Raw genomic sequence first — 13575 nt, forward strand, 5'->3', positions numbered from 1 at the left:
AAATCATAAGCCCTTAGGGATGGGTACCTTGTCACATAAGTTACCAACTCCTGGTACCTGAGAGTCAATTCCGGTACTCAATGCTATATTTGTGGGTAAATAATAACATTTGATTTGTTTAATAATTAAATATAAAATGGTTTTAACATTAAACACTGAGCTGAAGATAACTGGGCTGTCCAGTTGTTATATCTTGTTCTTGTTTCGAATCCAAAAGACAATGGAAACAATGAATAAGTGGGAAAAATCGGTGAGAGATTTTATGGGCCCATTCAAATGCTATATCAAGTGGTTGTAGTTCAGCATTAAAAAGGAGAGAAGAAAAGTGTATACAGTGTACTAATTGAAGTGCACTGACAAAAGTATTATATTTGAGACACACTATAAGCCTTTATTGCTGCCCCTCCCTCCTATCGTGATGCTTTCTTCCTTGAGCATATCGCCACCTTCACGCTTTCTGGTCTCCTTATGCACTGCAGCATTTCATAGGTGTTTGTGTGGGTCTTAATAATTCAGCCCTGCAATCAGCAGCTCTCAGGTTCCTCTTCAACCCGCCGGCTGAGCTCACTTACACGCAGGACAAACTTTGCAGTCGTATTGACAGGCGGCGATATGAGTTACACTCATTGTGGCGCTCAGAACCACTGCTTGGAAATTCTTTAGTCTTGCAAGGAGGTTATTTTTGTGGCACAGCATTGTGTTACTGTGCTGCAAGGTGCATGACCTACACAATGCTTCAGTCCACCTCTAAAAAACAAATGGATCATTTAGGCTCATTAGGTACACAATCTAATCAGATCCAATAAAAAAACTCTATCAAGCTTCTGGCTTCTGAACCAAACCAATGCTCTGAACGCTAAATTTCTTAGCTTAGTTAGGTGAGGACATTCCAACATCCAGGGAGTCTTAACAAAAGTGTTGGGAATGAACCAGCAGGACTAAAGTACTGCTGCAGTCTTGTTCCAATGGAAACCCACACAGGCACACACTTCTACACAAAGTTCCACCAGTATTTTTAAGTAAAAAGGTGAACCAAACATCACAGCATCTGTGTGACACAGGTTCAAACAGCACTGTGAGAAATGGTGGCAGATGACTTGTATCTCAACCTTTGCATGTGCACACTCTCACACATTAAGCGCCAGAAGCAACGTCATGGCCAACTCCTTATGAGGCCATCAGACACTTTTACTGAGGAGCAAGCCTTCATTAGTGGTTTTTCTGTTCTTGACTCGCTCTGCGTCCAAACCTTGATTCCATTTTCATTGTTTGGCTTTACTGCGTCAATGCTCGTTTAAAAAATGTGTGGTGACACGTAGAATGCAGATAAGGGACTTTTAGATCAATCCTTGAGAGAATTCTCAATGGGTTGATCATGTGTCTCTTCAACAGGAAAAAAGTTCTTAACAGGGCTGGGCCATCAACCTTCCCTCATATATTTGCACAGTGAAATCATACGACTATGCCAAGTCTATTTGCACTATTTCAACATGTATTTGCACTTTTACAACAAAGATATGTTCTGTTTGTTTATCCTGCAGTTATCATGCTGCTTGTTGGTGCTTGTTCTGTTTTTTCACACAGTTTAGTGTGTGATGACGTAATATTGGCGGGCTGTTTGGCCTATTGACTCTTAGCAATGTGTCAATACTAAAGATCCTTCACACATAATGATGTTTCACACATAACATAGATCTTGTAGGCATTCTCATTGCATTGGATCAATTGCATATGGACATTGGATTTCTTGAAATACGTTTTGCCTCTCCTCCGAGCAGGCTTCATCATTTTATGCTCAAAGACCTATTTAGTCAATGCCCTGATAATACAAAGCAATGGATGACTGAGAAAAATCACAGGTATCATACCATGCATATGTTGTTCTGCTCCAACATTATTCCATGTAATATTTATATTCCGCCCTAAACTACTTTCACTTTTCATACCACATTCAAACCATTTCAACATGCAAACATTCTATGACTCACAATGTTACAAAATTAAGCATCCCAAAAAATTCCAGTTCTCCGAGCTTTTCCGACGCAAGATTCCCATGGAAATTAATATAATTTTTCCACATTTCTCAAACCATTCCAGCATGAAAACAATCAAAATAACAACTTTCCACATCCTAAAAATATTCCACTTTTCCTCTTCAGCATTTCAGTTGAACTTCAGCCCTGCAGAATTTACACTCAATATCTATACAAGTCTTCATCCTTAGTTGTCCTTGTAATATTAGTATGTTTGAGTATATTTGACAAGGGCAATGTGTAAACACATGCATTCATCTTTACAAAAAGAAGAGACAATTTACACCAGATTTAGCTAAATTTATTTTCCATCTGCAGGTAGGTTAAGAGAATAAATACACAATAGAATACATTCAAAATCTTACCATATAGTTATCCACCTCAATTTCCATTACTGATAACCACAAACATAGCTCATGTTGACAGTGCCGATTTCCCAATAATACTTTCCTGATGTTTCGAGCGAAATCATACAGATCAGAGCACAATTTCAGACTATCTGGATGGTTAACACATTCTTAAATGGAATGAAAAGCCTGACTGCCCAATGTCTCAGCTTCTTGATAAAATATACAATCTTTATTAACTGTTGTTATTATTTGAAAAGCCGTAGCATATTTTTGAATGTTAGTGGCTATGGTATTGATTCTGGGCTGCAGTGTCCGTCAGCAATGTGTCTGCCACCTGTTGCACACAATAGACTTTGACAATGACCTTTAAACTATGACCCTTGCTGCGGAACGGAAAGGGAGGGGGCATCACAGGATTATGATGCACAGTCTGCAAATAAAACAGGGAAGTAAGGCTGACTGAGCCATCTTGCAGCTTTAAAGGCCGAAGTCATGCAAGATTTTGTTTACCTGAACTAATTTGTATTTCCTGCCATGGAGCAGAATTCAAAGGGGGTGTAGCTACATTATGTGTTCAGATAATACAGAATGTGGATTTTTTAAATCATGCCTTGATCGTCAAATATTTTGTTTATAATGTAACATGTCACAAAAATGCTTTTGCTAATCTGTATATTATGTGTTTTACTTATTAGTATATATTGCTGCCTGTGATGAGGAGGCGACTTGTCCAGGGTGTACCCCACCTTCCGCCCGATTGTAGCTGAGATAGGCGCCAGCGCCCCCTGCGATCCCAAAAGGGAATAAGCGGTAGAAAATGGATGGATGGTGTATATTGCTGCATGACAATGCCCTAATAACTTTCTCTATTTCATACAAAAGTGTAATGTTGCTAAGATGCTATATGTCTGTAATTATCAACAATTTGGACTAATTTCATCATTCAAAGATGACGTTAGTAGGGGACACATTATTTCAGCCTACAGTTTTGAGTGTCTCCTTTATAAACCTCAGATGCTGTTCCAACGTCCATCCATCTTATCCATTTTCTAGTGCTTGTCCCTGTCCGGGTTGCAGCAGGGGTGCTGAAACCTATCTAAACTGCATTCGGGCGGTAGGCGGTGTACACCCTGGACAAGTGGCCACCTCATCGCAGGGCCACATAACGAAAGGTTTACATTGCCTCTTTGATTGTAGGAATTACATGGTGCACTTTGCGTACCATTTTCATGCAGTGATAAGAATACTAATAAGAACACGTAAAGATTATCAAAAACATTATTTTTGAGCACATTTTTATCCACAAATGCACATGACATTACAGATATGTCACAGGTTACATTACTAACAACATATTTGACCATTAAGGCATGATCGTGATAATCTACAGTTTGTAGTGTAATGTACTTATACGCAGCATAAGGAGTTTCTCAACATGGAAATGTCGCTGGTATCTAAACACTGAACGTAACTCTGCCCCCTTTCAAATCAGGGCAAGTCAGGGGACACAAATTATTCCAGGGACGCCTGTCGTGTGTCGGAGTCACCCCGGCTGGGGCCCTCCTCCAGACGGCAACACGTCATGGAACATTCCCGGAACCAGCCAGCGCACCACCCACCATCGCTTGCTCTTTCATACAGAGGAAACAAACAGTGCACGTTAAGTCACAACACATATACATATAAAAGGTGGTGAACACTAACGAAGTGCATGAGGTTGGAATCGTAGTATTGTTAGGTTGCACTAACTCAGTGACAAATGACTTCCCGACAGCACAAATTGAGGGCAATAATCACAAAAGTGATCAGAATGACAGCAGGTGAAAGCGGTGTCTGAACAAGCCGCTTCCAGCATGAGGATTCACGGCTTGACTCCCAGCCTCAGCCCGCCGCTGCGTCCATGTCTCCCCGCCTGGCATCAGCCAGCTCAGCCGTGCAGATTCCTCCGGGTGTTACGCAACCCTGGTAATCTGCATGCAAGGCGACGCGTGCCCCGGGTATTCCCCGGCATCGCCGTACCCTCACCCGCCCGCGATTACTCGACACAGTCGCCCGGCAGCCACCTAGCCCGGAGCCCTCCTCCCATGACAGCCCCCAATTACCTGCCGTCCGCCGAATGACAACAAGCCGCCGCGATTTTAGGAGATCCGGTTCCAGGCGAGCTTGACGCCTTTCGGTTCGCCGATCCGATTCCAGAGGACGAAAGAGGAGCGAGCGAGGCGGAGGAAAAAGTTGCGTGTAAAAATGGAAGGAATCCTCTCCGACCGGATATCTGGTGCCGGAGCTCCTTCGCTGCAGTCAGCCGCACAGCGAATGCGAATGCGAAAGTGTGTGTGTGTGTGTCAGAGTAAGATCCGAAGACACACACGCACACGGGGGTCATTCCGAGCGACGCTTCCCAGAATAGAAGCAGCAAGGAGAGAGGCATGAAAGAGAGAGAGACAGTTTGTTTGTGTGCGTGTGTGTGTGTGTGTGTGTGTGTGTGTGTGTGTGTGTGTGTGTGTGCGCGCGCGCGCGTGTGTGACGTCGTCGGATCCCCCAGCGCGCAACCAGGACAGAGGGAGGGGAGGAGAGGGAGGGGAGGAGAGGATCGGGAGCACTGGCCGAGGTCGAAGCTCTGTTTGCTGACTTGGAGAGAGCAGGATTCCCCGTCACCTCTGGACTGTCTGTATGTGTAACTCGCGTAAAACTAACTACTCTACCTGTCTGTCTGTCTGTCTGTCTGTCCATCTGACAGCCTTAATGACTGTCTGTCAAACTACTGTCTATCTGAAAGTTTAAATGCCTGTCTGACTACTGCCTGACAGTTAATCTGACTGTCTCTCTGGGTTAGACCAGTTTCTCAAATGGGGGTACGCGTACCCCTGGGGGTACTTGAAGGTATGCCAAGGGGTACGTAAGATTTTTTTTTAAATATTCTAAAAATAGCAACAATTCAAATATCCTTTATATACAGTATTTATTGAATAATACTTCAACAAAATATGAATGTAAGTTCATAAACTGTGAAAAGAAATGCAACACTGCAATATTCAGTGTTGACAACTAGATTTTTTGTGGACATGTTCCATAAATATTGATGTTAAAGACTTATTTTTTTGTGAAGAAATGCTTAGAATTAAGTTTATGAATCCAAAAGGATCTCTATTACAATCCCCAAAGAGGGCCCTTTAAATTGATGATTACTTCTATGTGTAGAAATCTTTATTTATAATTGAATCACTTGTTTATTTTTCAACAAGTTTTTAGTTATTATATCTTTTTTTCCAAATAGTTCAAGAATGACCACTACAAATGAGCAATATTTTGCACTATTATACAATTTAATAAATTAGAAACTGATGACATAGTGCTGTATTTTACTTCATCTATTTTTTTCAACCAAAAATGCTTTGCTCTGATTAGGGGGTACTTGAATTAAAAACATGTTCACAGTGGGTACATCACTGAAAAAAGGTTGAGAACCACTGGGTTAGACAGTATGTCTGACAGTTTCCCGATTATCCTTACACTTGCCATGACGCTTGATTAAGTTTGAATACAACAAATCAGTCCATCCATCCATCCATTTTCTACCGCTCATTCCCTTTGGGGTCGCGGGGCACGCTAGTGCTTATCTCAGCTACAATCGGGCGGAAGGCAGGGTACACCCTGGACAAGTCGCCACCTCCTCACAGGGCCAACACAGATAGACACACAACATTCACACTCACATTCACACACTAGGGCCAATTTAGTGTTGCCAATCAACCTATCCCCAGGTGCATGTCTTTGGAAGTGGGAGGAAGCTGGAGTACCCGGAGGGAACCCACGCAGTGACGGGGAGGACATGCAAACTCCATCCAGAGCCCGGGATTGAACCCAGGACTACTCAGGACCTTTGTATTGAGAGGCAGACGCACTAACAAATCAGTCTTTTCAAAAAAAATAATGCAGACTTTTGATCGGTCTTGTCCGAAAAGTATAGGCATTTATATGAATTGTATTTTTCCTCTATCATACTGAGAGTTGTTTAAGTATTGTAATTAGAGACATGACCGGGTCATGTTTCAGTCAGACATTCCGATCCTGCTGAATTTCTATCCGAATTACAGAAACCTGGAAACTTCCGACATGAGACAAGAGAAAGCGCATTAGAACGTGTGTACTTGGATGTTCTCAAATAAAGAACTAACGATGCAGGCCTTTAGGAGCAGAAAGTATTTGAGGGTTGTTTTTTTCCAGGGGGTCAGAAATGAGCCATTTGGGCTTTTTGGAAAATTCTACAGAATGCAGGGGCTAATCCAAGTAGGGGTAGCATGAATACGTTTGTAGGTGAAACAATCAGAATTCAATCACTTCATGTCAATACTTTCCAACTTTCAGACAACCTTGACTCTTCTGGATTCCGATTTCCATCCTAAAGTCTGGAAATGTCATATACACGTACGAGGAAGTAAAAGTTACATTTAACTACTTAACAATTCATAATAGCATAATACAAAAATAAAACAATATACAAATATCAATCAATCAATCAATTAATCAATGTTTACTTAAAAAGCCCTAGATCCCAAGTGTCTCAAAGGGCTGTACAAGCCACAACGACATCCCAGTATGTAAAAATATATGTATAATAATATCTGAATTAAATAAATTACTACAGAAGAGCCCGGACAGTGCAGACCTTCGCCAGGTCAGATTTTCCAAAAGTAAAAAAGTCCCAAATCCCGACAGTGATCCCAATCATTTCCAAAATGTAATCGTTTGTTTGTTATCCAATTTCCTAAAAGCTTGATAAAAACATGCCCGTCCCTTTTTCAGCCATCTGCAGTACATAGAATAAAAAAAAACTGAGTTAAGCCTTTTGTCAGTTAATCACTGTCTTTGTATAAATTAAGCCAGGGCCACAAGCATACACACACAAACGCAAGTTGAAACTAGTAATATAAGCATAAAGTAACAAAATAAAAATTATCTGGATAAGGTCCAAAATGTAATCACTTATTCCTTATTTCATTTTGGGCATTTCCTAAAAGTTTAATGAAAATCCGTCAATAACTTGTTGGGTTACTTTGCTAACTAACTGTCGGACAAATCAACGGCAATGATTACATAAACTGGTGGGTAAATAATACATTATTTATATTATATAGCCAACTCTATATCAAATAAATGTGTGCTATGACATTTTTTTAAATCATATTGAGTTGGGATTGATCATGAATGAATAATCACAATGTATTACTCACCTAATAAAATAGACCCCAATATTTGATTAAAAAAGCAACATTATTGTTAGAATGTCATACAGCAACATAAAATTAGTTAACTTGAATACATCCATCCATCCATTTTCTACCGCTTGTCCCGTTCGGGGTCGCGGGGGGTTGCTGGAGCCTATCTCTGCTGCATTCGGGCAGAAGGCGGGGTACACCCAGTACAAGTCGCCACCTCATCGCAGAACTTAAATACATGTCTTTTATTTTCTCAAACTTTGCAAAATGTTTTATCTAAATTTCAGTCAGAGTGTACTGTATTTTAGAGTAAAGTTTGCCATGGAGAGAGTATAAGAGTCTCCTCACTCACCTTTGCACTGGTGTATGCAATGACCTGATCTCTGACATAGCAAGCTGATGTGCCGCCTATCAAGTAACCATCCATTAAGAGGTAAAAGCATGCGGTTAAAATAAATTGCACAAAGAATCTGGATCTCTATATACAGTATAATCATTTTCGCGTACATAATTTTTTGTGATTAATCACATGAATCAACTCTTTATATTTGACACCTCTGAAATTATTATTTTTAATAACTGTATAAAATAAGGTATGCATATAACACTGTCCAGACATTGGGGACTGCCTGTGAAAGTGAGGGGATGTTCAATTGTCACGAAAGGACCAATATGGGACGCAGCTTTGTGGAGGTAACCATGTCATTTGAGATGTACAGTATACAGCTTCTAAACTATAGGTAGGTGTGTGTGTGTGTGTGTGTGTGTGTGTGTGTGTGTGTGTCAGGGCTGGCCAGCTATAAGTGGATTAACGTCTGCCTTCACATATAAGAGGCTAATCGTTGCGTGACCTCGTCAGCGGTGACGCCGTGGCAACGGAGCACCATGGCGACTGCGGCCTGCAGCAGTCTGTGATGCGACCTTTTACATATTTGCTTTACATACCCAGTAAAACATGCACGCACACACACACGCACACAAAGAGGACGTGAACATCTACAAATTGTCTCTTAAAGGTGTCATATTATGATTTTTTTTTTCTGCATTTAAAGAACTTCATTGTGATCTACATCAGTGGTCTCCAACCACTGGTCCAGGGACCGGTACCGGTCTGTGACACATTTGCTACAGGGCCGCAGAGAAACATTAAGTAATTTATTAACAACTGCATTTTCTCTGACTTAACTTTCGCCTGTCCCACTAGACACACCAAAAAGCTTGTTCATGGATGTACAATCAAACTCTTCATAGGAAGTTGCCATTTTTTATATTTGTTATAACTTTGTGACATGATACAATGCACATTAATGAACATAAAGATTCTAGCCAAAGGCTCATTTTCATCTGCAGTCCCCAGCAGATAATCAATTAATCAATCAATATATGTTTACTTATATAGCCCTAAATCACTAGTGTCTCAAAGGGCTGCACAAACCACTACGACATCCTCGGTAGGCCCACATAAGGGCAAGGAAAACTCACACCCAGTGGGACGTCGGTGACAATAATGACCCAGTGGGACGTCGGTGACAATGATGACTATGAGAACCTTGGAGAGGAGGAAAGCAATGGATGTCGAGCGGGTCTAACATGATACTGTGAAAGTTCAATCCATAATGGATCCAACACAGTCGCGAGAGTCCAGTCCAAAGCGGATCCAACACAGCAGCGAGAGTCCCGTTCACAGCGGAGCCAGCAGGAAACCATCCCAAGCGGAGGCGGATCAGCAGCGCAGAGACGTCCCCAGCCGATACACAAGCAAGCAGTACATGGCCACCGGATCGGACCGGACCCCCTCCACAAGGGAGAGTGGGATATAGGAGAAAAAGAAAAGAAACGGCAGATCAACTGGTCTAAAAAGGGAGTCTATTTAAAGGCTAGAGTATACAAATGAGTTTTAAGGTGAGACTTAAATGCTTCTACTGTGGTGGCATCTCAAACTTTTACCGGGAGGGCATTCCAGAGTACTGGAGCCCGAAATGAAAAAGCTCTATAGCCCGCAGACTTTTTTTGGGCTTTGGGAATCACTAATAAGCCGGAGTCCTTTGAACGCAGATTTCTTGCCGGGACATATGGTACAATACAATCGGCAAGATAGGATGGAGCTACACCGTGTTGTATTTCATACGTAAGTAGTAAAACCTTAAAGTCACATCTTAAGTGCACAGGAAGCCAGTGCAGGTGAGCCAGTACAGGAGTAATGTGATCAAACTTTCTTGTTCTTGTCAAAAGTCTAGCAGCCGCATTTTGTACCAACTGTAATCTTTTAATGCTAGACATGGGGAGACCCGGAAATAATACGTTACAGTAGTCGAGGCGAGACGTAACAAACGCATGGATAATGATCTCAGCTTCTTTAGTGGACAAAATGGAGCGAATTTTAGCGATATTACGGAGATGAAAGAAGGGCGTTTTAGTAACGCTTTTAATGTGTGCCTCATAGGAGAGAGTTGGGTGGAAGATAATACCCAGATTCTTTACCGTGTCGCCTTGTTTAATTGTTTGGTTGTCAAATGTTAGAGTTGTATTATTAAATAAAGGTCGGTATCTAGCAGGACCGATAATCAGCATTTCCGTTTTTTTGGCGTTGAGTTGCAAAAAGTTAGCGGACATCCATTGTTTAATTTCATTAAGACACGCCTCCAGCTGACTACAATCCGGCGTGTTGGTCAGCTTTAGGGGCATGTAGAGTTGGGTGTCATCAGCATAACAGTGAAAGCTAACACCGTATTTGCGTATGATGTCACCTAGCGGCAGCATGTAGATGCTGAAGAGTGCAGGGCCAAGGACCGAACCCTGGGGAACTCCACACGTTACCTTAACGTAGTCCGAGGTCACATTGTTATGGGAGACACACTGCATCCTATCAGTAAGGTAAGAGTTAAACCAAGACAGGGCTAAGTCTGACATACCAATTCGTGTTTTGATACGTTCTAATAAAATATTATGATCGACGGTATCGAAAGCAGCGCTAAGATCGAGGAGCAGCAACATAGATGACGCATCAGAATCCATCGTTAGCAATAGATCATTAGTCATTTTTGCGAGGGCTGTCTCCGTGGAGTGATTTGCCCTGAAACCGGATTGAAAGGTAGATTGTTAGACGCTAAGTGTTCATTTAACTGCTCCGCAACAATTTTTTCGAGGATTTTTGAAATAAAGGGAAGGTGAGACACCGGTCGGTAGTTTACCATGAGGTCAGGATCGAGGTTAGGTCTTTTAAGAAGAGGATGAATAACCGCTTTTTTGAATGCTAGGGGAACAGTGCCTGAGGAAAGTGATACGTTTATAATATTTAGCACTGATGGACCTAATAATACAAAGAGCTCCTTGATCAGTTTCCCAGGAAGAGGGTCAAGTAAACATGTTGTTTGTTTTATTCCATTTACATGTTGTAACAATTCTTCTAATGTTATTTCCTCAAAACGAGAGAAACTATTTTGGAGGGCAGTATCCGCCGTATATACAATCGTATCAGTGTTAATAGAACCCAGTTGTAGCTGGGGCGCATTGTCTTTAATCTCCTTTCTAATGACTTCAATTTTCTTATTAAAGAATTGCATAAAGTCATTAGCTGAGTGGGTGGAGCTACTGGAAGGGATCTCTTGTTGGGTTAGCGATGCTACCGTACTAAACAAAAACTTAGGATCGTTTTTATTACGGTGGATGAGATTTGAGTAATATTTAGCTTTAGGTAAGGTAAGCATGCGTTTATAAGTTATCAAACCATCACTCCATGCTTGATGGTGCACCTCAAGTTTAGTCGTGCGCCATTTGGGTTCCAGCTTTCTACATAATAATTTCTTAGCTCTAGTTTCTTCTGTAAACCACGGGGTACGCTTTTTTGGAGCCTTTTTTAACTTTAGTGGTGCTATGTTATCAATGGTTTCCCGCAGGGCGTCGTTAAAGTTGTTAGTGAGGTTATCAATAGAGCCCACATACTTTGGGAATGGTGCCATTACCGAGGGCAGTAGGTCAACAAGAGTTGTCGTTGTGGCCGTATTAATGTTGCGGCTGCTATAGCAGTTATTATTATTATTAGTTTGACGAACATGCGTCTGAACCTCGAATTTTATAAGGTAATGATCGGACAATACTTTAGTATACGGGAGTATCGTAACTTTGGAAACGGTGATACCCCTGACAAGCACTAGGTCTATCGTATTACCGTTGCGATGCGTGGGTTCATTTATTATTTGTGTGAGACCACAGCTATCAATTATAGTCTGGAGCGCTACGCACGGTGGGTCTGATGGGGTATTCATATGGCTATTAAAGTCCCCCATTATAATTATATTATCGGCGTGTGTCACTAGATCAGCAACGAACTCTGAGAATTCATTGATAAAGTCCAAATAGGGCCCTGGGGGGCGGTAGATAACAGCCTGGTGTAGAGGCAGCGGTGTGACAGACCTCATAGTAAGCACCTCAAACGAGTTATATGTATTATTTATGTTAGGACTAAGGTTAAAGTTTTCGTTGTATATTAGTGCGATCCCCCCACCCCTTTTAAGAGGACGGGCAATATGCGCATGTGTAAAGTTAGGAGGACATGCCTCATTTAGCGCAAAAAAGTCGTTTGGTTTAAGCCAGGTTTCGCTGAGACCGATGGCGTTAAGATTGTTGTCTCTGATGATATCATTAACTAACAACGTTTTGGGAGACAATGATCTTATGTTTAAAAAACCTATATTATAGGTAGTGGGCTGTTTTAGGGAATTTTTGATCAAATTATCCGTAGTAGCAATATTAATAATGTTGTGTTTATTATGCCTAGTGCATTTAGTATAATTACGACCATATCTAGGAATTGATACGACGGGAATTTTCCGATTGATAACCATCAACGTGCTGGCAAATTCCAAACGGCTTGTTTGGAGGAATATGAAGGACGGCAAAATTTTTATATAAATATTTCCGCAAAGCCTCCATGGTTTGATTGGTTTGAATGCAAATTGCTTTAATACCTAATAATATATCACATTGTATATTTGATTTTTTTTTAATGTACAGTATGCTGAGGGACAATGAAAACCAAGCCGTAGGCTGGAAATGACCCCCAGCGTGCACTTTGGAGACCTTTGGACTAATAATTAGGACACAGCAGATAAATGACAGGTGAGCAGTAGACGGCTGCTTTAAGGGACATGGAAGAAGCTTTTACATTGTGACGGAGATAGAAATCTACATATATCTATACTTAAAAGTTATTTCTTTTGTTCCATAGTCATATTTGAAATAGCTAGTGTTCCATCTTGTATTCTGTTTATTTTTTCCCTATCTCCTGACCGATGGTACACTGTAGACGTCCTTGGCTTTAGGAATGTGAGGAGTAGCAATACTCCCTTCTTATCTCATTCTGTGCCCAGCTAAGGAGGACCATAGACATGTGTGTTCGTTCCGGTGGGTGGGAGCGAGTGGCTTAGGGAAAAAAGCAAGACTTCCGTAGGATTGTCAGATCAACTTGGGCGATGCGATTGGAAGGTGTTGTTCATAGATTGGTCTCCCAAAGCTTTGGAATAAAATGTCAGAATACCTACTCTGTCTGGGATTCATTCAAAATCAGCTTACGTGTCATCAAAAGAACTTGGGGGTGACCAGCAGTTTAAATTCCCAGCAAGATAAATATCTGGTCCAAACGCAACAATTGTGATGAAGGTTTGAATAAAAGTGCAGATCATAAGAAAATATTTTTACCATTGAGGGCCTCAGTGGAAATGTCCGCGCACGCAGGATGTTGAGAACGTCTGTAATGTTTGTGACATGTATGAATTGCATCTCTTTGGCTGCTCAGTACAATGATGTTGACAAGAACACAAAAAGTAAAACAGAAAAAGCCAAGTCACAAGAACTTGTAGTATTCTTAGGTTTCACGATCAAGAGTGGTTCACTTATTATTACACTAAATGACGGTTACGATGGTGACAGATTAATTCACCAAAACACACAACTGGGCGTGTTTGCAGACACACGGTG

At 41.3% G+C, this 13575-nt stretch overlaps 1 protein-coding gene across 3 annotated transcripts in view; it reads right to left on the reverse strand.

Moving 5' to 3' along the window:
• Positions 1–13575, reverse strand: part of hivep2a (HIVEP zinc finger 2a) — a 114708-nt gene that overhangs the window by 90066 nt on the left and 11067 nt on the right. For 2 of the 3 annotated variants that reach the window (XM_061901136.1, XM_061901134.1), the window contains exon 1: positions 4486–4849. The exons of the other annotated variant lie outside the window; for it this stretch is intronic. The gene's annotated coding sequence lies outside the window, so the exon portion shown is untranslated. Of the gene's footprint in view, positions 1–4485; positions 4850–13575 lie in introns of those variants that run through there. 3 annotated transcript variants of the gene reach the window in all.

This window comes from Nerophis ophidion, linkage group LG05 (genome assembly GCF_033978795.1).
Source record: "Nerophis ophidion isolate RoL-2023_Sa linkage group LG05, RoL_Noph_v1.0, whole genome shotgun sequence".
Taxonomy (NCBI): domain Eukaryota; kingdom Metazoa; phylum Chordata; class Actinopteri; order Syngnathiformes; family Syngnathidae; genus Nerophis; species Nerophis ophidion.